Source organism: Diabrotica virgifera, chromosome 8, assembly GCF_917563875.1.
Source record: "Diabrotica virgifera virgifera chromosome 8, PGI_DIABVI_V3a".
Lineage (NCBI taxonomy): Eukaryota > Metazoa > Arthropoda > Insecta > Coleoptera > Chrysomelidae > Diabrotica > Diabrotica virgifera.
In genome coordinates this window covers 73,334,749-73,361,166 of record NC_065450.1, presented here as the reverse complement: position 1 = coordinate 73,361,166, position 26,418 = coordinate 73,334,749, and the positions used below count along the sequence as shown (strand labels likewise).

At 34.5% G+C, this 26,418-nt stretch overlaps 1 protein-coding gene across 3 annotated transcripts in view; it reads right to left on the bottom strand.

The window, feature by feature from the left end:
• The window catches only part of LOC126889846 (sialin), an 84,852-nt gene extending 58,737 nt beyond the window's left edge, over positions 1-26,115 (bottom strand). Inside the window, exon 1 of one of the 3 annotated variants that reach the window (XM_050658531.1) lies at positions 25,916-26,115. The gene's annotated coding sequence lies outside the window, so the exon portion shown is untranslated. Of the gene's footprint in view, positions 1-12,802; positions 12,897-25,915 lie in introns of those variants that run through there. The other 2 variants (XM_050658530.1, XM_050658532.1) reach the window with 2 other exon arrangements.
• Between the last annotated feature and the right edge of the window lie 303 nt (positions 26,116-26,418).

Genomic DNA, 26,418 nt, shown 5'->3' with positions numbered 1-26,418 from the left:
ATTTTAGAGAAAAATCACAAGAGACCTTTTTTGCTCAGAATAATCCAAATTATCTAAAAAAATCGTTCGCAATGAATAAATTATTTTTGTGAATTTGTTTTAAAAAAATTATTTAAACAATTTTTCGACCACGACACCGCCCGGCACCCTGTGAATGTGTTATAAGGACCTCTTTTTGAGTAAGTTTGAGCAAAAAATCTAATCGAAATAGTTTCGCTAACGGGGGCGACGATACAGTTGGACTATAGCGCTAATTTTTAATAATTACAAATAGCAGCTTTGTAATAAAATAATGAAAAAAATCTCTTCAGGACCTTGAAGAAGGGGTTTGAAACTTGATTTGGTCACTCTTTGAATTTCATAATAATAATTTTTAATCGAGTTATTAAGACTTGAAAATGGCTATTTTCGCATTTTTCAAATTTTTAATCGCATATAACTCGACAACAATCAATTTTAGAGAAAAATGACAGGAGACCTTTTTCGTTCAGAATGACCCAAATTATCTGAAAAAATATTGTTCGAAATGAAAAATTATTTTTGTGAATTTGTTTAAAAAAAATTGTTCCGACAACAATTTTTCGACCACGGCACCGCCCGACATTCTGTGGATATGTTATGAGGACCTCTTTTTTAATAAGTTTGTGCAAAAAAATCGAATCGGAATAATTTCGTTAGCGGGGGCGACGATACTGTCCGGTCTAATACGGAAATGTTTGTTTGCCTAGCAGTATTACCAGTGGCGGCTCCTCTTTGAGGCCGCATGGCCGCGCGCCCTCCCAGATATAATGTTGGTTAAAAAATTCTGATACAACCAACTTCAACATTTTCTATTCTAATTTTAATTTGTTGAAATTCACATAAAAACACTGTCTGATATTTTTCCGACGCTCAACCAGCTTGTCATAGCTTTATAGGACGTAGGCGATGGTTGAGACCACGTTGAGAGGGCACGCACGATATTTGGGCGCAAGAGAAGTGCGGCCACGTAACCATAGCAATCGAGGACGGTCGACCAACACTCCCACTCTCTTCAGACGTTGCGTGATGTTGCATTTTGGCCGCACTTCTTTAGCGAAGTGAGCAAGAAAGCACGCGGCAAGAAGCTTTGCAAGCAGTTATCTCTGACAACAATAAAGCGAAAGCAGTGGAAAAGTTTGCAGTAGTAGTGTTTAAAGTTTCACTTATTCTTATTACGTAAGTACATATATTTTTCATATTATAACACATGGGCTAATTAGAACGAATTTATTTTAGCATCATGAATACTGTTCATAATATATGGTAGGGGAGCAAAGTATGCTAAATGTACAGTCACTCGAGCGCTTTGGGGACCTATTGGGTTGTGATTATTAGGTCCTAAAACCAAAAAAAGTTAAGTAAAATTTTCCATTTTAGCGGGCGCTTGCCATTTTTTAATTTATTTTTCCATTTCCATTAATCGTTTTTTCCGAATATAGCGCCATCTATCCATAATTCGAAAAAATGTTTCGAATAAAAGTTGCTTATTTTTATGCAGAGAATTCAAATCTGCAATAAAAAATGGGGGCTCCCATTTAAGATTTTAAAGTAACCCCCTACCCCACCTCCGTGAGGGGTCGTGTTTGATACCATTCGATATATTTTTCAAAAATATTAAATAAGTGTATTTCGCAGTTTTTCGATCTGATGTTTATTTTGCTAAATATCGCGGGATTTGTATTTAAAATTTAAAATTTACCCCCCACCCCTCTCTGCGAGGGGTCGTGTTTGGTATCTATCGATAGATTTTTGAAAAATATTGAACATGTAGTTTTTAGTTTTTCGATGTGACGTTCATTTCGCGAAATATTCGCCTTTTTCTTGTGAAACTTTGTGACTCACCAATTCCCTTACGCCCCGCTCAAATCGTTAGATTTTTTAAATATACACTGTTTTGCATGTACTTAACTTACCTTATCTTAATCTGACAATTTCGAGTATTTTTAAGGATAGATTTTTTTCCGGGCCCCCCTAAACGAACTCCCCTGTGTTAAGAGCCAATATATGGCAGAGGTACATCTGTAGGGTACCACGTTTCTCCCCATACGATAATCTGACGCGCTCGAGTAACTGCAAAAATCCCCGCTTGGGCTCCCCTACCAATATTAAATACGAACTTTTCCAATCTGCCACTTGAAGATAAGTTAAAAATTAAAGAATTGGGCAGGCCGTTGCCAAATTTGAAGTTAACGCAAATTAGTGAACGCAAAGCAGAAAACAGAAGTTTCACCCGCCATTTTTCAAGAGACATTTATACAAGAAATAATTGGATTTGTGGTTGTGACGTTTCGAATTTATTGTACTGTTTCCCATGTTTATTACTTTACAGTGCCGGATCAGGGATGGACCGAAATTGGGCAAGAACAGGGATAAAAGATCTTCACCACCTTCCTGCAAAAATAAAAAAACATGAATCGTCTCGTGGTCATATTAATTCATGCACAGGGTTCGCATTGCTTGGCAAAGTCAATATTTTAACACAATTGAGTTCTGCATACAGGGAGTCTTTAGTACTACACAATAATAAAGTCAGAAAAAACCGACACATTTTGAAAAGAATTATTAGCTGTGTAAAATTTTGCGGTTCTTTTGAACTAGCACTTAGAGGTCATGACGAAAGCGAGGGATCTGAAAATCGAGGAATATTTAGAGAGTTGATAGATTTTCCTGCAGAGTTGGATGCTACACTTAAAGAACGTTTACAGAAAGCAACTGTGTTTAAAGGAACCTCCAAGACCATACAAAATGATATTTTGGACTGTATGCTACTAGTTTGTCGGGAAGAAATTTCCCATCAAATTGAAAAGGCCGACTTTTTATCTATTAAAATGCGATGAAACCACCGATGTCTCAAATAATTGTCAAATGGTATTGATATTACGGTATTTCTACGAAGATTCCGTTTATGAAAATTTTTGGGGCTTTTTAGCATAAAACAGCAGCTGGGTTAAAAACCTGCATTGAAAACGAAATAGATCCGTTAATTTTAAAAACTCCTCAAAAACTAATAGCGCAAACTTATGATGGTGCAAATGTTATGAGCGGTTCTACCAGCGGTGTTCAAATCCAAATTAAACAGAAATATCCCAGTGCACATTTTATACATTGCTATGCCCATCAATTAAACCTAATTATGCAGAAAGCCGCATCGCAAAACCCTAAAGTGCGAGTGTTTTTTAATAATCTATCAGCTATCCCAGCGTTTTTTTCAAATTCTTCCCATCGATGCGATATTTTAGAAGAAATAGTAAATAAAAGATTACCGAGAGTGGCCGTCACTAGATGGAACTATAATATTCGTACGGTTAATTCTGTATATGAAAATCGTGAGAAACTTATAGAAGTTTTTGAAGAGGTCGAGGACAGATGTGAAAAGAGTGTTACTTCCAATGAGGCTTCTGGCTTGAGGCGAGCGTTAGAAGATCCAGAATTTATGTTTTGGTTAACGATTTTCCATAAAGTCTTGCCGCAAGTCGATATACTTTATAATCAACTCCAATCAAGAAATAAGGACAGTGTTGAATTGAAGAAGGACTTAGAAATTTTTGAGCAAAGTATTACCAACATTCGAAATGATACTGATGAAATTAAAGAAAGTGTTGAATCAAATTTTGAAAGTTCTAAAAGAAGAAGAACTGATGATAATATGCGAAGTGTTATTGCCAAGGAGGTGTGTGATGTAATAACAACACAAATGAAGGAAAGGTTCTCTTATCGGGGCCATTTGCAAGCGGCTGAACTATTCAACAAAGACGTACTCAAAATATTCGAAAACTTTTCCAGTTAATATTCTAGATGCTGTAACTACTTGTTATCCCGTGTTATGCAAGACCAGATTAAAGACTGAATTAGAAGTAATATATTCGAGGCCAGACTTAAAAGAAATTGTTGGAGCTATGAACATTCTCACGTTTATGTTAGAGAATAATCTTGCCGAAACCTTTGCAGAAACAATAATGGTGTTAAAAATTATTGTGACAACTCCAATGACAACTGCAGAATCGGAACGTTGTTTTTCAACCCTTAAGCGCATAAAAACATTTTTGCGAAACACAATGCTTAATGATCGACTAAATGCCCTAGCTATGATGTCCATAAACCGAAATTTACTTCATGATAGGATCAATGATTTCGAGGAAAAAGTTATGGAAAAATTTATTGCTATGAAAGACCGTAGAGCCGATTTTAATTTTAAAAAGTAATTGTAATGTATTAATTATTATGAACGCAATGTCGTAGTGTATTTCTTGAATAGAACTATTAAACTATTATAAATCAAATTTGTTTGTATTTGAAAATTTAAATATGTAGTAGGTACCTAGTTCCTGTAAGTTGTACCTAACTATTTTATTTTGACCAGAGCCGAAAGTCGGTAAGGTTGGTTTTTCCCATAATTTGAGAAATTTACCGACCAGCCCATCGTAAAAATTATTGCCCCTATTTGAGTATTGCCCTTCATTGCGTTTACCTGCGTAACGCCAATTTAATGTTTTCTACGAACTTGAAACCGTTTGCCGCGTCAAAAGCTTATAAGGGGATGAGGGTTTAGGGTGTGAGAGTTAGGATATATTATAGGGGTTTTGCTCGTACTCGAACTTCAGCTGTAAATAATGGGAAGCACCTACACATCGGGGTTGAATAATAATAAGCACAAACTTTACTGTGAGCGGTATAATCACCGAAAGAAATAGAAACAAACTACATTATTAAAACTAATAGTTCAATGGCTTGGAGTACAATCAGGCACTCTTGAAGCAGTCTCCGCCATCTCAGCTGTCAGCCGTTGGGAGAACCTCTGTCACTTGGTCGGCAGGGTTGCCAAGTATAATTCTTGTTACATCCTCCCCCTTTGGATCAGACGTAGAATATGGCTGATACAAAACGGAATAACTGGTTATTAGCGAGGGCTTGGAACAGACCTCGGTCATCATACATGAGCATCTTGATAGCGCTTTGGAGGGCGCTTGGAACGTCTGGGTCTCTGTATGGAACAATCAATCTGCATAGGCAACGAGGTACTACTGAAGTCACTGGTTGTGGTTACAGGTACACCAGAACCTGTAGATTGCTGCGTTGTCTTAGGATGTCGTTTAGGGATAGCCCCTCTGCTTTTGGCTGCCACATCTTTCTGCAACGTGGTTGAAGGTCGACCTCTACTACGTAACTCATGTAGAGGAGTTACAGGCGAATCGGAATCATCTTCCACAAAAGGATGGAGAGCAGACACGTGGTATTTTCCGATCGATACATCTGGGTGCGTTAGAGTTGCTAACTCGTACGAGGTGGGAGAAAGTTGGTTAAGGATAAGGTATGGGCCATCGCGACGCGGCGCAAATTTAGAAGACAGTCCTGCATCACTTTTACTAAGGATGTGAGTCTTTACTAGAACTTTCTGTCCCTTGTTAAACACAACGGTTTCGCGAAAATGTTTATCTGCATACAATTTCGAAGAGTCTTGGCGTAACTCATTATTTTCTCGAGCACTTAATAAAATGTCAGTATGCCTGCGCAAGTAAGGTGTTATCTCGGGAATAACCGTTTCACTCGCGATAATAGCTCGTAAGTCTTTATGCACATCTGTGGGCGTACGTAGCTCACGCGCAAAGTTCAAATAGGCCGGGGAATAACCGGTAGCTAAATTTGGTATGGTATTCATAGAAAAACATATACTGGGTAGCACTTCATCCCATTTAGTATGGTCCCGTTGAACTAAAATGGAAATCTGAATCTTAAGATCTCGATTTTTACGTTCCTCCGGATTTGAGGCAGGGTGATAAACAGGAATGAGTGATTGCTGAATACCTAGGCAGTATGTAAACTGCTGCATTATTTTACTAACGAATTGGGGTCCGTTGTCACTTATTATTCTACGAGGGGTGCCGTATCGTAAACAAATTTCACTTATTAGTACTTTTGTGCACTCCTCCGCAGTAGCTTGTTTTAACGGGAATATTTCTATCCATTTCGTGGAAGTATCTTCCACGGCAAAAATCCATCGGTTTCCCTTTTCAGTCACAGGTAGTGGACCCACTAAATCAATTGCAACGCATTCAAAGCGTTGTGCCAACACAGGTGTTTGAATTAGACCTGCTGGTTTTAGATTCAAAGGTTTATACCTTTGGCAGTCGATGCATTTCTTTATATGCTTTACAACATCTCGCCTAATGGTAGGCCAGTAATAACGAAGAGCAATTCTTCCGATTGTCTTTTCATTTTCTTCCTCCCCCTGGAGGAGACATGCGCCAAGTGCATTACAAGTTTTCAAAAGTGACAAAACATGTTTAGCATTGCGTGGAATACGCATTTCAGCAATTGCTGATATCTTCCCTGGATCAGGAGCGATCCCATTGGGCGTAAGAAGGTGCCCTAAATACTTCACTGAAGAGCGCACAAAAGTACATTTTGCTCTATTTACACACAGTTTGAATACTTGTAATCTTTGAAACACACTAGCTAGATCATTGATATGATTTTCAAATGAGCTAGATAAAATAATAATATCATCTAAATATGCCAAAATAGTAATACTTGGTAATCCGCTACGAAAACGGTCAATAAGCCTTTGAAAAGTAGCAGGCGCGTTTCGTAGACCAAAAGGCATACGATTAAATCTAAAAATACCAAAAGGGGTAATAAAAGAAGTTTTATCTCGATCTGATGGACGAACACTTATTTGATGGTAGCCACTTTTCAGATCTAGTGTTGTCATAAATAGTGTCTGTGTAGTGGCATGCAACAGATCGTCCATCCTCGGTAGAGGATATCTATCTGGTACAGTTATTTCGTTGAGGCGTCTGTAATCAACGCACATGCGAAAGGTACCGTCTTTTTTAGGAACGAGCACAGTTGGTGCAGCATAAGCTGAGTCGCTTTCATCAATGATTTCCATTTCCAATAAATGATGGATTTCATTTTTGAGTATCTCTGCTTTCTGAGGTGTTGTCCTATAAGGGGGCACAGCGATTGGAATATCACTGGTTAAATTAATACAATGCTCAGCAAATGGTGTAGGTTCATTATGTTCCATAAAAACGTCACCGTACTGATTTATCAAGCACTGTAAAGTACTACGCTCAGAAGTATTTAACTGTGAAGCTTCGTCCTGTCGTAAAGTAAGTTCAAGAAGATTAATTGAAGCATTGCAGGAGTTAGGTTCCCGTAATAGTTTATGTTGAATATCAGGAGAATCAGCAAATGAGAATTTCATTTGAGAGATATTAATAATAATATCAGCATTTTTTAAGAAGTCTATGCCAAGAAGAGTTTTAGCTGATGTGTGTTCAGGAAATGCCACAAAAGTTGTAGGTATAGATCTATTTAATAGGAGAACCAAACACTCAAAAATATGAGCTGTTACCGTGCGGCTTATACCGTCAGCAAGCACTAAACTCATTTCCTTGGAAATATAGTGTAGACCTTTGCTTAAAAAATGATTGTAAAGTCTAATTCCAGCTATAGTACATTTAGCTCCAGTATCAACATATGCGCAACCACTCAAACCTAAGACACTTATTGGTAAGAGGGGACGATTATTCAAATTGTCAGTTTCTGCTAAAAGAAGCTCTACAGAAGAAGCTGCTTCTGTGGTAATAGGATTTACAGAAATTTTACAGTTAGGACAATTTGTGCGAACATAACCAGGAGTATTTCAACCGTAACAAACTACACTGGAAGAACGTTGAGAAGGTACATTTGAAGTGCTAGGATTCGTATTTGGACGACTAGGAGGTACAGAGGTGCTAACTGAATCATTAGAATTAGATTGCTTAAATTTTCTGCATTCCGGCTGAGTATGGCCAAAAATTTTACAAAATGTACACTTTGGTCTGAATTTTGGTTTAACAGAATCCTTGTCTTCATTCGATTGAGGTTTTTGTCGACGATCAGAGTCGGTAGCAACTAAACCTTCCTTTAAGGATGCTTCGATTTCTCGAGATTCCCTTAGAAGTTCCTTATGCCCGGTTGCACCAACAGATCTTAAGCTTAAGTCGAGAATATCATAAGAATTAATATAATATAATTATAATATATTACAATAAGAATACCATAATATAATAATAGATATAATTGATAATAACGTAAGAATCTAAAATTATGGTGCAATGTAAGTGATACTCAAGGAGGCCCTATTTGTAAGTAGAGCTTAGCTAAGCTGGAGCTTAAGATCTGTTGGTGCAACTGGGCATTAAAGTCTCGAAATTTATTCCTTGGTAACCTTTTTCGTATTTTACGCGCCATTAAGCCATAAACCATATCCAACTGAACCTCTTCGGTTAGGGTATAAGGTAATTGTGCGAGCAAAGCTCGAATACGAGAAACAAACAGTTCGGTAGGTTCCTTAGAATTTTGTTCACGCGAGAATAATTCTCGAAATATTAAATGAGGAGGAAGTTTTCTCGAATAGGCATCTCTCAAGGCTTGTACAGCGTCTGCCCATGTGAGAATGGTATTTTTGACACCTTGCCACCATGTAGCAGCACTAGCATTAAGAAGCATGGATAAACCACGAAGAGCATTTTCATCACTTATTTGGGAACAGTCCTTAAAAGTGATCACATTGTCGAGAAAAGCTTCAACATCAGCGTTAACAGTACCATCAAAGCGAGCAGTACATTTAACGAAGTTTCCTCCTAACGTATGTGTAGGAGTTCTATTAAGGGCTCTGATTTGTACCAGAATATCTTCAGATACTTGTTTGTTAGAATTAGCAAGTACCGAAAGTAATGAATCAAATTGATCTTGTGACATTGTTACCATAGCGGGAGCAGAACATTCTCCTGCTGTAGGATTTTTTGAATTACCTTTTGACATTTTACAAAGTATAGCAGATAACCAAATATTACTAAATATGCAACAGACACAGGCAATAAAAGTGATTTTATTGAAAAAAGTTAAATAGTTATGTATATGCAATAAAAGTTATTTTATTGAGAAACCGTAATATAATTACATGCAATAAAGTTATTTTATTGAAAAAGTATATAATTATATGCAATAAAGTTATTTTATTGAAAAGTTATATAATTATATGCAATAAAGTTATTTTATTGAAAAGTTATACAATTATATGCAATAAAGTTATTTTATTGAAAAAGGTATATAATTATATGCAATAAAGTTATTTTATTGAAAAAAGTTATATAATTATATTTTAATTTAAAATCCGAGCAAATTCGGTAAAATTTTAAATTTGGCAACAAAATGTTGAAAAAGTTTGAAGAGCTACGAAACAGTGTTAGACATAGGCAACACCGCGAAGAACGACAAGTAAGCGAACATCAATTCGAATAATCGAAATACGAAATCGATTCCCCGTACTCAGATCGTGCATGCAAAATCGATATATACCGGTAAAACATGAAAATCGGCGCAAAATAGATGCCACGCCACGATATGAAAAAGTAGGGTTATTGATTTTAAAATACTACTTACAGCGAAATTCTGGTATTAAAAGCACTTTCAACACTTACGAAACAATGTCTATAATTCCTAGCCACAAAGTTGGGACGCCAATATAAGGGGATGAGGGTTTAGGGTGTGAGAGTTAGGATATATTATAGGGGTTTTGCTCGTACTCGAACTTCAGCTGTAAATAATGGGAAGCACCTACACATCGGGGTTGAATAATAATAAGCACAAACTTTACTGTGAGCGGTATAATCACCGAAAGAAATAGAAACAAACTACATTATTAAAACTAATAGTTCAATGGCTTGGAGTACAATCAGGCACTCTTGAAGCAGTCTCCGCCATCTCAGCTGTCAGCCGTTGGGAGAACCTCTGTCACTTGGTCGGCAGGGTTGCCAAGTATAATTCTTGTTACAAGCTTTGCCGTCATATTTGCCCATCTGCGTATATAAACCTACAATAGTTCTCAGCAAACATTCTAGGGAAAAAATTGCAAAGACACCGTTCAAATAGTAAATGGAAATCCACTTTGCACCCGATAGAAAAATGAAAACCCGCTGCCCCTGATCAAATTCCTACTAAATCCCTGAGGGCAAATTTTTGTGTGCAATTGTTATTATCTGCGCCCTCCCTGCTCAAATTCCACGAGCCGCCACTGAGTATTACCTTTTTTTATCAACGTTAAAGGCAGTTCCATGGTAACAAGGTTATGAGCAGATTTAGATTTTTGAATAATTGTTAAATTTTATTTTTCGGACGATTTCCAAGGTGGAAATCGAAAGTAAAAAGCATTTTTAATGAAAATTTTGGTTAAATTTCATGAAACATTATTTGTGAGTTATAATTTATAATCAATAAAAAATTCCATAAGAAAATACTTTTAAAAACTGTTTTGAAGATGTACCTACTTACCAAAAATGTTAAGAAAATTACAAAAAGTTATAACAATAAATCAATTAACAGTTATTGCACACTGTCGTTTTAATAATAATATGCATTTTGCAATATTTTATATAAAGCTTTATCAAATGATACAAGTTTGTGGTTTATTACATCGTCATATCGATAATAGACATGTATTGCATTAAGAAAAAAAATAATGCTATATTACTACATAAAAGCAAGGTTTTTATCTGAGTATAATCTGAAAGGATATAATATAGGTGCCGGTTTAACCTAACTTCGGGCCCTGGGCGCTAAATATTTAGGGGCCCCCTTAATTGTTATTCGTTGTCAGTTTTTTAACAAGAAAATAAATGTATTTATTGTAACTTACAATATTTTCATTCATACAATATCAATCCATACAATATTTTTTTAAACCAAACAAGAAGAAGAAGAATAGTAAATGTAAAAAATATTCGAAAAAGTACATTCAAAAATATATAAAAAAAACAGAAAGTTACACAAAACAACGCATGACAAACAAAAAAATATATTTAAAAAAATACATATGACAAAGATTAGATGACTTTTTCTTGACTAGGCATTAGTAATCTGTCATATAATACTATCACAATTTAGTTGCTCCAACATTTCCTATAATACAATAGTGATATGCGCCTAGATTTTCTTGACCCAAATTTAGCGTTAAATATATTTTTATTCTTTTTAAAGCCGAAAAAGACCGCTCGCCTGACACAGTAGAAGTTGGTATCGTGAAATAAACTTGCAGTAAAGGTAAAATACTTGGAAATGTTGCCTACAATCCTTACATCCTGGATGACACCAAATTTTATAAATTTATTCAACTTTTGGCATGCTATCATCATCACGTAGCGCTACAACCCTGGGTGGGTCCTGGCTGACTGTACAACTTTCTTCCAATTTCTTCGGTCTTCCATCAACCTAGGGTCAAATGGGATATTCATTTTTCGGAGATCTGCTTGGATGTTATCTCTCCATCGCATTCTGGGACGTCCGAGTGGTCTTTTGTCAGTAGGAATCTCCTCCCATACCAGTCTTGCAAGTCTCTCGTTATGAAGTCTGTGCACGTGGCCTGCCCATCTTAGTCCAAAAGTATTTTTCGTTCAAAACGTCTGAGCTTTTCTTCGTTTGATTTGGTCATGGTCCACGTTTCGCAACCATATGTTAGTACAGGTCTGACGATAGATTTATAGATTTTGATCTTGGAACTTCTTGTAAGATTTTTTGATTTTATAAGCTTATCCAGTGCGAATAGACAGCGATTTGCTGATTGGATTCTGTCTTTTATTTCTTTAGTAACATCGTTGTCAGCTGTAATTATGGCCCCCAGATACTTAAAACGTTGTGCTCTTTCGAAGTTAAAGGTGTTGACCGTCACATTTTGTCCTATCCTGTCTCTTCGTGTCGATCTATTTATACACATATATTTCGTCGTCTCTTCAATAATCCTCAGCTTTACTTTGCTTGTTGCTCCTTCCACCTTGTTGAAAATGTCTTTTGTGGACAATATGGAGTCTCCAACGAGATCAATGTCATCTGCGTGAGTCCACTATATTATAGGCATGTTATAGAATGAGTAATTTCACTATGCAAATTCTCTTTGGTTTTATCAATACCTTTTTTATATTTCACACATAAAGTATTAATTGACGTCTTGACTGCTTCTTTATTTAGCGTAGAAAAACATCTAACAGCTGATGTAACATCTTTGTAGCATTTAATTCTCTTTAAAAGAACTTGAGTAATTATTGTAGCATATAACATTAAATACTTCAATTCCGAATCTTTCTTTCCTCTTGAATTGTTTCACTTTCACCTGCTTCATCGAAAAATGTTTTGTTCTTCTTTGTTCTTTGAAGGTCAGTTGTATAGAATATGTTTGAGATATCCTCGTCTTCGTAAAAAATATTTTTGGCTTCTAGTTCAACTTCCCTTAAAATATTATTTCTTACGTCTTCAACAAATCTCAAAATAGATGTCATTAATTCTACTTCAATTGACACGCTTAAGTCCACAGTTTCTTCACGTTCACGTTTTGCTTGTTGCATTACCTCGTTGCAAATTTTTTGTCCAAATCAGTGTGAATAGAACTGTCTCAAAGGTATCCATTTTAAAATAATAAAAATGTGTACCATTTTTATTCGGCTGCAATACGAAGGAAAAACAATCTTACTCCTTAATTAGAATAAGGAGTGCAGCCAGTCCCTTTAACTGCAGTTTTCTGCTCTTATTGGAGCGTCATCAGAAGGAACGTAGGCACTGTTCTCCTTAATCCAATCAAATTGCATCGAAAGGTTTTCCCAAATATTGCAGCCAAAGTGATGGTAATGGGTGGCTAGCGCCATCTGGCCGTAAAAATACGAAGCAAGTTTTCAATCCTAATAGCAAATAATTAATATTGAAAAATATCAAAAATCACTAAAAAATTTTTAAATTGAAAACTTACTGGTACATCCCCATGTATACGCCTCCAAGACTTCTACAATTTGCAAGTCATATGGATGCTGCAGTAAAGACGATAGGGAAGGAATTCTAAACCTTGCAATTCAAATCCCCCGTCTGCAGCCGGCTAGGAACTGAAAGATGCACCATAGTTACTCTACTGAGTAATACGAAAATAAAATAATAAAAATGTGTACCATTTTTATTCGGCTGCAATACGAAGGAAAAACAATCTTACTCCTTAATTAGAATAAGGAGTGCAGCCAGTCCCTTTAACTGCAGTTTTCTGCTCTTATTGGAGCGTCATCAGAAGGAACGTAGGCACTGTTCTCCTTAATCCAATCAAATTGCATCGAAAGGTTTTCCCAAATATTGCAGCCAAAGTGATGGTAATGGGTGGCTAGCGCCATCTGGCCGTAAAAATACGAAGCAAGTTTTCAATCCTAATAGCAAATAATTAATATTGAAAAATATCAAAAATCACTAAAAGATTTTTAAATTGAAAACTTACTGGTACATCCCCATGTATACGCCTCCAAGACTTCTACAATTTGCAAGTCATATGGATGCTGTAGTAAAGACGATAGGGAAGGAATTCTAAACCTTGCAATTCAAATCCCCCGTCTGCAGCCGGCTAGGAACTGAAAGATGCACCATAGTTACTCTACTGAGTAATACGAAAATAAAATAATAAAAATGTGTACCATTTTTATTCGGCTGCAATACGAAGGAAAAACAATCTTACTCCTTAATTAGAATAAGGAGTGCAGCCAGTCCCTTTAACTGCAGTTTTTTGCTCTTATTGGAGCGTCATCAGAAGGAACGTAGGCACTGTTCTCCTTAATCCAATCAAATTGCATCGAAAGGTTTTCCCAAATATTGCAGCCAAAGTGATGGTAATGGGTGGCTAGCGCCATCTGGCCGTAAAAATACGAAGCAAGTTTTCAATCCTAATAGCAAATAATTAATATTGAAAAATATCAAAAATCACTAAAAGATTTTTAAATTGAAAACTTACTGGTACATCCCCATGTATACGCCTCCAAGACTTCTACAATTTGCAAGTCATATGGATGCTGCAGTAAAGACGATAGGGAAGGAATTCTAAACCTTGCAATTCAAATCCCCCGTCTGCAGCCGGCTAGGAACTGAAAGATGCACCATAGTTACTCTACTGAGTAATACGAAAATAAAATAATAAAAATGTGTACCATTTTTATTCGGCTGCAATACGAAGGAAAAACAATCTTACTCCTTAATTAGAATAAGGAGTGCATCTTTCAGTTCCTAGCCGGCTGCAGACGGGGGATTTGAATTGCAAGGTTTAGAATTCCTTCCCTATCGTCTTTACTGCAGCATCCATATGACTTGCAAATTGTAGAAGTCTTGGAGGCGTATACATGGGGATGTACCAGTAAGTTTTCAATTTAAAAATCTTTTAGTGATTTTTGATACTTTTCAATATTAATTATTTGCTATTAGGATTGAAAACTTGCTTCGTATTTTTACGGCCAGATGGCGCTAGCCACCCATTACCATCACTTTGGCTGCAATATTTGGGAAAACCTTTCGATGCAATTTGATTGGATTAAGGAGAACAGTGCCTACGTTCCTTTTGATGACGCTCCAATAAGAGCAGAAAACTGCAGTTAAAGGGACTGGCTGCACTCCTTATTCTAATTAAGGAGTAAGATTGTTTTTCCTTCGTATTGCAGCCGAATAAAAATGGTACACATTTTTATTATTTTATTTTCGTATTACTCAGTAGAGTAACTATGGTGCATCTTTCAGTTCCTAGCCGGCTGCAGACGGGGGATTTGAATTGCAAGTTTTAGAATTCCTTCCCTATCGTCTTTACTGCAGCATCCATATGACTTGCAAATTGTAGAAGTCTTGGAGGAGTATACATGGGGATGTACCAGTAAGTTTTCAATTTAAAAATCTTTTAGTGATTTTTGATATTTTTCAATATTAATTATTTGCTATTAGGATTGAAAACTTGCTTCGTATTTTTACGGCCAGATGGCGCTAGCCACCCATTACCATCACTTTGGCTGCAATATTTGGGAAAACCTTTCGATGCAATTTGATTGGATTAAGGAGAACAGTGCCTACGTTCCTTCTGATGACGCTCCAATAAGAGCAAAAAACTGCAGTTAAAGGGACTGGCTGCACTCCTTATTCTAATTAAGGAGTAAGATTGTTTTTCCTTCGTATTGCAGCCGAATAAAAATGGTACACATTTTTATTATTTTATTTTCGTATTACTCAGTAGAGTAACTATGGTGCATCTTTCAGTTCCTAGCCGGCTGCAGACGGGGGATTTGAATTGCAAGGTTTAGAATTCCTTCCCTATCGTCTTTACTGCAGCATCCATATGACTTGCAAATTGTAGAAGTCTTGGAGGCGTATACATGGGGATGTACCAGTAAGTTTTCAATTTAAAAATCTTTTAGTGATTTTTGATATTTTTCAATATTAATTATTTGCTATTAGGATTGAAAACTTGCTTCGTATATATATGTATCCATTTTATTCTGCAGTGTCTTGGCTTCATTTTTAATTGCTAATTTTTCGTCTCTGTTATTGCTTAACTGGAAAAAATAGATTTGATGAATGATAGATCCCTAGTTTTTAACTAAAGCATTTACAGAGTCAAAAGTGTCAAAAGAGTACAAGTTTTGATTTCATTACTTCCAAGAATTCATTGCAAATTTAGTGATACAGATAGCTAATTTAACTTTTTCATTTATTCGCATTCCGTTGTAAATGCTCAGCTAAAAAGTAGTGAAATTTAGCCTAGTATACAAGACAACTTAAGTAATTTCCTTTATGACGACTTGTTAAATCCTCATTGTATCCTTGAGAAGCAAGTAATTTGGTAGTGAAAACAACTCTTCTTATGAAGCTTATCCAATAGTCAGCTTCGCGTTCTACTTACTCTTTCAAGCCAGCGTCTATAACTATAACTCCAATTAATGATGATCTTGTTCTTAATGTAACCATAGAGTTTGGATAAAATTTACTTTCTTAATGTAACCATAGAGTTCAGATGAAATTTACTTTCTTCGTGAGATTTGAGCAAACTATTCAAATGTTTCCAGTGAATCCGTCCAAAATCAGTTAACTATTTTTTCAATTGAAAAAAATTTGCACGGGAAACAATAAACACTTGCGTCGTATATTAGCCAAGCTCTCTATTTTCTTTCCTTTCATTGGGTTTTCCTCTATAAAAGTTGCTTTTATTTAATCTTCTATAATAAGGTTTGTCTCCATCTTGGTACATTGTTTTACAATTTTCTCACCCCTTGGTTTAAAATCACTCTTTGGTTTAAAAGTTCACAGTTTTTAGAAAGTCATCAGTCTTAAAATCAGACCATTTCGAAATCGCAGGTATTTCGTCGTCTTTTTTTTCCATTTTGGAAAATATGTAGATTATTTAGCGGACTAAACTTTTTTTATTAAGAAAAGGAACGGGTCTCTACGGGCCCCTCCGGGGCCCGGGCCCCTGGGCGCCCGCCCCAAGCGCCCAGTGCATAAACCGGCACTGATATAGGTACGGAACCACAAAGAAGACTTCGCTAGTACAATAATGTAAAGATTCATAATGTTCCAATGATTCATGAATCAGTTAAGTGTGGTTAAGAAAATTATTGAAGAACCACAGAAGTTTGGATTTTAGCTAAATGAAGACATGACAATATGATTAAAGGGGACAGAAAAAAGATGATTTGAATATGATGTCTGCAAGCGGTAAAAGGTATAGTTTTAAAAAATTGGACAATTTTGAGTACCTACCCGGGTGTAGTATACGATGAAAATGAAAAAGAGAAATGTGAGATCGATGCCAGAATAGCAAAACGGAATAAAAAATTTGGCAGTTTAAGAGTTCAAATAATTCAAAATAGGTTTCTCGACAAGCCAAACTCCGAATATATAAAACAGTACACATGCGTGCGAGGCATGGACATTAAATGAAAAGGAAAAGTATAGCTACTCTCTAAAGATGAGAAGGGACAATATTGAGACGAGTATTCGGAGAAAGGCAGACAGAAGACGGGTGAGAGATTAGAACCAACAACAAATTAATGGCTGTGTACAAACAACCTACTGCACCAGCTTTGTCAAGTCGTAAAATATCCGATGATTGGTAGGTACATGTGGAAAGAATGGCGGCGAACAGAATGTCTAAATCTAAACTAGTTAAACCAGAACAATGATCGGTCCCAGAAGAAGAGGTAGATCCAGGTCGAGGTGGATTAATAAAGTGGAGGAAGACCTTACACATGTTAAGGTGAGGACAGTGGTGGATCTATACATTTGCCTTGGGAGGGGAAATTTGTCTTAGGGGTGGAACTTCCAACGAAACACCAACCAACAGTGGCGTAGCTAGCCCCCCAGGGGCCCTATATCAAAGTTTGTCGCGGGGCCATTTTCCACGACTGATATGGGATAGTGCTAAAAAAATGTTCAACAACAGAAGCAAAAACGCTTGTATAGAATAGAATAAAAAAATATAGTTTATTATCACTGAAAATTTTACAATTTTATGGACAAAAAGAGTCGAAAAAAAAAACAATAAAAAATACAGTTGATTGAAATTACATAAATCGTCAATGTTATTACAAAATAAAAGATAATGAAATAAAATAAAAGATAATGAAATAAAATAAAACAATCTATTGCAAAATTGAAATAAATTGCAAATTGCATAATACAAACTTAGGAACTAATAAGTTCTGCGTATAACGCCCAAATATAGATAATAATAATAAACCTAATAAACCCTGATAAAACAAATTCGAAAAATAGTTTCAATTGTTGAGACTCATATTCAGTCCATTGAATCACGGCTTCTGCTTCAAATTTTAAAGAACCGCTTGGACTTATATGAAATTTGGCATACACATAGGTAACATATCAAAGAAGAAAAGTGATATTGTGCCGATATGTGCTTTTGCCCTGGGGGTGTTTCACACCTTCTCGGGTGTGAGAAAATATACGTTCAAAAGAAGTCCGGAAATTAAACTTACTAATTCTAAGCAACTTGTGTTCTATAGCATTTTTTCACGAATACTTTTCTAGTTATTTGCGAGTAAATATGTTCTTTTTTCAACAAAAAAAAACATATTTTTGAACGGTTTTTTGCAAATAACTCGAGAAGTAAGTATTTTATAAAAAACAACATTCTTAGCAAAAATATAGCTTATAAATGAATGATTTTGAGCGTATCTTGCTTACCTTTGATGCTAGAATTTTTTTTCCAAAAATAAAATTTTCTTTAAGCATTTTAAAATAGTTGTAATGAGTTTTTCTCCAAAAAGTGCATCATTTTTTTGGTTATTTCACGTTAAAATATTCGCTTTGAAATTTGGCGAATATGAACCTATTTTTCATTAGCTATAACTTTGCTTCTACTGGGTCTAGAGAGTTCATACATACACAAATTTTTCACTGTTTTATCGGCTATATTTTTGTTAGGAATATTTTTTTCCATAAAATACTTAGGTACTATTTGAGTTATTTGCAAAAAACCGTCTAAAAATGTGTTTTTTTTTTGAAAAATGAACATATTTACTCCCAAATAACTCGAAAAGTATTAACTTAGTGAAAAACGCTATAAAACAAAAATTGTTTAGAATTAGTCAGTTTATCCATTTCCGGACTTATTTTGAACGTATATTTTTCTACTCCCGAGAAGGGGTGAAACTCATCCTCATGGCAATAGCACACATCGGCACAATATTACTTTTCTTCTTTGACATGTTACCTATGTGTATGCCAAATTTCATGTCAATCTAAGCGGTTTTTTAAATTCATAGGTTTTGCAATATTTTAACGTCAGTGAACGAACTATCAGTGTTTGAAAACAGATTCAGTGTTTTCAAGCCAAGGGTGAATGAACATTGAAAATGAGCTTGAACAAAGAATATCTGTTCTTATGGTATAACTGCGAGCGGCCGGCAAATAAATCTACATAAATACAATTTGTAGATAAAGAACAGAATACACGAAAATACACCCAAACAATACACACTATTTCAGATATTCAAAGGTAAAGCGATTACAAATATTGCAATTTGGCATTATACATTATACAATGTCTCACACACACAGCCAACGGTGAATGAACAATGAAAGGTAGCTTCAAAACAAAAAGCTCTGTTTTATGGAATAACGACGAGCGGCAGATAATAGAAAATAGATAAATATAATTTATATATAGATAAAGAATACACTGTTTCAAAGTGTTTGAATAGTGAAATACTTGCAGAATAATTTGTTAAATTTTTAAATGAAATTTTGTTTCGAAATGCTGCGCTGGGGCCCCTAAATGTCGGGAGCCCCGTATAATTGATACGGCTGATACGGCGGTAGCTACGCCTCTGCCAACCAATAGACATAAAAAAGATAAACCCAAACTACATAAAATACATAAATAGTAACTTATATGCATTAAGTTCCACTGGCGAAGCGTCCATGTAACCACTGTTACCATTGGTAACAGTTAAAAATCTTGCAAATAAATATTTTATGAGGATGAATAATTCCATTTACCTATATTTTTACCAATAGAAATATATTATTATATTATATGTTAATAGTACCTAATTCAGTAAATAGCCAACTACTAGTAGACACACGAAAATATTGGCGAGTTTATGTGACTCAGTTGCACTTTATTATACTCTGTTACCAGTTTCATTTCTGGTTACAATGGTTATACCCTCGCTGTCGCTCGGGATCTGCTAGTGTCTATAGCGCTGTGTATATCAGTAGCCCTGTTACCAGATTTAAATTTGGTTACAGGTTACAGTACCTATAAAAAGTGTGCGTGCAGTTAACCATGGATGAGTGTCGCTGCGTAATCGAGCAACTACATACTTGAAAAGTAATTCTCCTTGTATAATTTTGAAGAAAAAATGAGACTATTGAAAATGAAAGACCTATTGTAAACAATTTAAAAAAGGAATCAAAAAAAGTAGTTCTATATAATAAATTTAATTGGTAGGTACAGTGAAAATCCTTGATTATGTGGCTGCAAGAAAAATAGACTGTATGTTGGCCATGTCTTCTGGTTTCTACAGAAAAAATAGGTGGACCAGGTTCATGATTTAAATAGTTTTAGAGTTTTAAAAAGAAGACATGAAATTTCTCCGTTACCTACATGTAAGATGTAGAACCCATATTCTATACCCAATTTGATTCAGTTTGTAAAAACAAGAATAGAAAGTTCTCTTAACCAAGCTTTTAAAGCAAATATTGCTAAACATAATGAGTTTAATTAAAAAAATAGATAGGTATATCCTTAGCACACTTTAATAGGTACCGTATGTTTCGTGGTCATTTTGAGGAAGACGACTCTGACAATCGAGGCAATTACAGGGAATTGTTAACATTAATTAATAGTTGAAAGACTGATAAGTTTGTACACACTTGAATGAATAGAGGAAATAAAAAGTGTAGTATATCAAAGTGTGTAAATAATTTATTTCTTTAGCTGATTCGACATAAACGTCATCATCGGAGCTAATGCTAAAATAAAAAAAAGAGGTCTTGTAAGAAAAAGAAGTACAGAACTCTTTTTTTACTTACGTCAATTGTTAAAAAAAGTACCGCTACAAAATTGAGGTGTTAACATTTGCATCTTGTGAAAATAAATTTTGGTTGGATATGATATGTCCTCCGTACAACCCAAAACAGTAAAAACAGAAAAACGGCCACATTACACGTTACACAAACACAAAAAAATTTTTTTCCAACCAAAATTTATTTTCACAAGATACAAATGTTAACAACTCAATTTTGTAGCGGTACTTTTTTTAACAATTGACGTAAGTAAAAAAAGAGTTCTGTACTTCTTTTTCTTACAAGACCTCTTTTTTTATATTAGCATATTTTAGCATTAGCTCCGATGATGACGTTTATGTCGAAAGCGCTCAGCTAAAGAAATAAATTATTTACACACTTTGATATACTACACTTTTTATTTCCTCTATTAACATTAATTGCCAAAAAAGATCAAAAATCTTGCCAACATCTAGAAGCATCAACTGTTTTTTCGAGAGTTTCAAGTGATATATAAAATGATATTATTGAAAAAAAAACTAAGTTTTCAATTTAATAGCACATAAAACAGCATCCAAAAATGTTACTCTACATCCTACCAGATTGAAAACAATGAGAACCCTTCTCTGGTAACACCTCCGAGGCTTCTACAATTTGCAAGCCCTAACGGATGCTGAGACTAAGGAAGATGAAGGAATTTTACAATTTATAATTCACGTCCCATCTGCTCAGCACGGTAAAGTTCCAACGAGAATGGTTCCCTTCGTACTCCAATCAGAGCAAACATGTAAATCAAAATGAAAAAATTGAAAATGGTTATTTATTTTTGATATTATTAAAGCTATATGCATTTATAGACCAGTAAGGATCTGTTTTTAGGTGGATGTGAGAGGTGGCATTCAGATTTTTGCAGATAAAGTTAGGTGATAACTTCGTTAATAATAATTGATTTATGCTCCTTCTCAAATATGCCCGGAACATTAATAAAAAAAATAAAATATTTAAAAATTTCAAAAATTTTCGTTTTTTTTTCTAATTTTTTTGCTTATAACTTTAAAACGATTCATTTTGGAACAAAGTTGTATAAAAATAAAACAAAGATAATTAAATTTTCTATCAGATGCGATTGGTTCAAAATGTCTTAATTTATGACCCTTGCTGCAAAATAGCAATAAATATAAAATAAGCGAGCAAAACAAGCCTGTCCTTATTCAATGATTTTCCATCACTTAGGTTACACTTGGAACCTCCCTAATTCGCTTAAAAAATTTTTGTAATGTGCTAAAACCGTACACCAAATTTCATTAAAATTGACTTACTAGATTTTGAGTAATAATTTTGCAGTCTAAACTTTTTTTAAAAAATTAAAATTTTTTAAAATCTTGCACAACAAAAACTAGAACATACAAAGATTTGTCCTTTTTTTGCATATAAAGAAGCACTCCACCTATCTAATGCACTTTACATAATTGAAATCGGGTTGTTTAAGCAGCCTCAGCAATGTTTTAAAGTTATAAACAATTTTTTGGCTTATAAACAAATTAGTCCTGTGGCCAGAAGAGGGTGCTACGGGCTCCTTTATTTAGATGGACTTACCCAAGATTTTTATGTATTTTTTGACCCGTAGAACACGATTTTTTTGGGTAACAGTTGATCCGGATGTCGATAAGATTGTTATAAACATAGAACTTGAGGAATTACGTAACATCGATTTTTCGCAAAATAAAACATTTTTTGTATTTCTTGGGTAATTCTAAGCAAAAAATGTTCTTACAAGTTTTATCGTAGGATGCATAGTTTTCGAGATAAACGCAGTGGAACTTTCAAAAATTCGAAAAATTGCAATTTTTGAACGAGAATAACTTTTTATTAATAAATGAAATAGCAATTCTGCTGACAGCATTTGAAAGTTTAAGTCAAATTATACCGGTTTTAATTATTTGCATTGCTAAAAATTAATTTTTTATTATTAAACAAAGCTATTTGTTTATAAGCCAAAAAATTGTTTATAAGTTTAAAACATTGCTGAGGCCCCTTAAATAATCCGATTTTAATTCTGTAAAGTGTATTAGATAGGTAGAGCACCTCTTTATATGTAAAAAAATTAGACAACTTCTAAATGGTCTACTTTTTGTTCAGAAAGATTTTAAAAAATTTGAACTTTTTTAAAAACATTTAGATTGCAAATTTATTATGCAAAATCTATTGGGTCGATTTTAATTAAATTTGGAAAACGGTTTAAGTATGTTACAAAGAATTTCCTAAGCGAATTACTAAGGTTCTAAGTGCCACCAAAGTGGTTAAAAACATTGAAAAACAACAGGCGTATTTTGCCCCCTTATTTTGTATTTATTGCTATATTGCAGAAAAGTTAATACGTTAAGACATTTTTGACCAGTCGTATATCATACAAAATTCAATTATTTTTATTTTATTTCTGTACGACTTTGTTCCAAAACAAATCGTTTTAAAGTTATAAGCAAAGAAAGCAGAAAAAAAATCGACGTTTTTCGAAATTTTTAAATATTTTAATTTTTTTATTAATGTTCCGGGCATATTTGAGAAGGAGCATAAGTAAATTATTATTACTGAAGGTGTCACCTAACTTTATCTGCAAAAATCCGAATGCCACCTTTCACATCCAAAAATAGACGTTTTTTCACAGATCCTTACTGGTCTATTAGCCATATCTCCATTTTTTTAAATAAGATTTTTGCATCTGGTTTTGGTAACACTTTAGAAAAAGTCGCGCGTCGCCACTGTTAAATTCCCTTAATTTTCCTAACTAGCGTGTTTATTGGGTTGAATTTGTATGTCTGTGGCTTAAGTTTCATGTCAGCTAATATATTTTTATGTTTCAACAACTTTTTTCTTTAATTTAGAACCTTGTTAGGGGAGAATTTACCCATTTCCCTTCCCGTAGATCCGTCACTGGGTCAGGGACTGGAAAAGTAAAGCACAAAACGGAAGTGAATGGAGAAATATTGTTAATCAATTCCTTCACTTAAGAAATTTATATATTCTTAAGTTTGAGTCTTGTTTAAAATAATTAGTTATTATAATTAATTATTATAATTAAATAATTAGTTATTATACAGGGTGTCCCGAAAAGATTGGTCATAAATTAGAGTATACCACAGATGCTGGGGTCAAAAATAGGTTGATTGAACTTCACTTACCTATAAATCGATTTTTTTTCATATATCGGAAACTCTTAGAGATTTTTTATTGAAAATGGACATGTGGCATTCTTATGGCAGCAACATCTTAAATAAAAATTAAAGTGAAATTTGTGCACCCCATAAAAATTTTATGGGGGTTTTGTTCCCTTAACCCCCCAAACTTTTGTGTACATTCCAATTAAATTATTATTGTGGCACCATTAGTGAAACATAATGTTTTTTTGCTTTTTTGCCTCCTAGTACTTTTTCGATAAGCCACTGTTTATCGAGATATTTTGAATATTTGTCGAATCCACCACATATTTGTATATGGTTAAGTAGTACGATTATTCTTCTTCTTAAGGTGCCGAGACCGCTTGTCGATCGTTGGCCCTCATGTTGCCCAGCATATTAACAATCACTGTCTTATTTACAGCCGCACGAAATAGTTCAGTAATACATAGTTTTCCCAAACCATTGGCGTAGGTTTTTAAGCCAAGAAGTTGTACGGCGGTCCACATTTCTTTTTCCCATTATTTTACCTTGCATGACAAGTATGTCATATTTTTCTGGGTGACGCATTATATGACCAAAGTATTCCAATTTGCGCCTTTTAACCGTGTTCACTACTTCAGAACTTTTAGTCAAACGTTGCAAAACCCTTTCGTTTGTGACTCTTTCTACCCAACTGATCTTCAGAATACGGCGGTAGACCCACATCTCAAATGCTTCTAGGTTTTTTAAAAGCGATTCTGTCAGGGTCCATGCTTCAACCCCGTAAAGTAGTACTGGAAATATAGAGACCTGTTAATAATCAGAAAATGTATTTACAATTTACATTTTTAGGTATATTTTGAAAAAGAAGCCACATCTCGATAAAAGGTGACTTATCAACAAAGGACTAAGAGGCAAAAAAGTTTTAAAAACACTGTGTTTAACTAATGGTACCAAAATAATAATTTAATTGGAACGTACACAAACATTTGGGGGGTTTATTTAAAGGAACAAAACCCCTATAAAATTTTTATCTAAATATATTAAAAATAAGCCTCATCTCGATAAAAACTGGCTTATCGAAAAAATACTAAGAGGCAAAAATTTTTTAAAACGTTATGATTAACTAATGGTACCACAATCCACAATAATGAATTAATTGGAACGTACACAAAAGTTTGAGGGGGTTTAAGGGAACAAAACCCCCATAAAATTTTTATGGGGTGAACAAATTTCACTATAATTTGTTTTTAAGATTTTCGTGCCATAAGAATGATACGTGTTCATTTTCAATAAAAAATCTTTAATAGTTTTCGATATATTGAAAAAAATCGAATTTCATTTTGTAACTTCAAAGGGCTGTAACTTTTTTTATGAGCACATTTGTACTAAGGTAAGTTAGGTTTAATCGAACTATTTTTGACCAATTTATATGTGGTATAATTTATAACCAATCTTTTCGGAACACCCTGTATAGTTAATCGTATGAGTATGTTACAAAAATACCCTAGGTCTTAAGGGGGTAGGCGCAAAATTTCATTCATTTTTTTCGAATCCTGAGAAAAGTAGTAAGTATTTTTGAAAATTTTAAACGCAGAATGAAAGATTATGTTATTACCGAGGGCCGACAGTCTTTGAAAACTTTTATAATATTTATTTTAATAACTTACAGGGGTGAAAAAAAAGAGAAAATTGAGTGCGATTTTTAATTTTAAATATCTCATTCAAAGAAACTTTTTGTTTATTCTAAGGGACTCTCAGCCTTCGGTAATAATATAATCTTCCATTCTGCGTTTAAATTTTTCAAAAATATTTATTAGCTTTCTCAGGATTCGAAAAAAAAATGAATGCATTTAAAAAGCATTGGAGCCGAAATTTTGCGCCTACGCCCTTAACGGTCTGTTGTAAACCTCAAATTTCTTTATTTCTGAAAATTAATAGTCTGGCTCTATCATACAGCTGACTAGTTCTAGCATAAAATCTAAACAAATATTAAAAATTCCATATTTTATATCTTGCAACACCTATGCAATTTTAAAAAATTAGCCAAACTATTTAATCAATAATCATCTTATATTTCTTGAGTAACAGGAATTTTCAATAATGATAAAAAAGAAAACAATAAATGGATTATTAGTTTGTTGAAATTTATAATAAATTGCAATTTAACCTCACTAACCTTATTTGAAATAAATTAGTCATTGATGAAAAAATTAGACATTGGGGCCAGCGGGGCAAAATATTAGAGTAATAATGATAATAACAATCAAATATAATGCCTAAAAAGTAAATCGATCCTTATTAACAGTTTGTAAAAAGAGTTCCACAGATGTTATCACTAAAATCTTAAAGCTTATTTATATTGTAATACAGGAAATATAAAAAATACTTACAAGAATTACTTAGTTGTCAATACTTTCAATTCAACAAAAAGCTGAAGAACCGGCAGGAACGCAAGGATAGTTTCACTTTCAGAACAGAAACGACGGATGAACCGGCGAAATCCTCACGCACTTTTGAAACTGAAACTCGCGTTGTATGTGAGCGGAGGACGCTGAATGCCGAACGTGAAGGCGGTGAAGGTGACCCCCCTGTGAGTACACATCGACCCAACCCCTCTTTGAAACTCCTGCTGCTGATGCCGGCGATGCGCTCTGGAGAACAGGAAAAGACTTTCAGGGGTGGGCAATCAGAGCCACAAAAAGCGACAAAGTTGTAAGCTTCATTTTCATTAGCTGTAAGTAAAGGTGTGAAAAGATATATTTTATATTAGTCCAGGAACCGAAGCTTTTCACCTCGCAATTTTTACAGAATGGATCGATTTGCTTGAAAATTTGAGAATAAGTAGTGGATAGTCCAAGGATCAAAATCTATGTGATGCCGAAAGGTGCTTTTA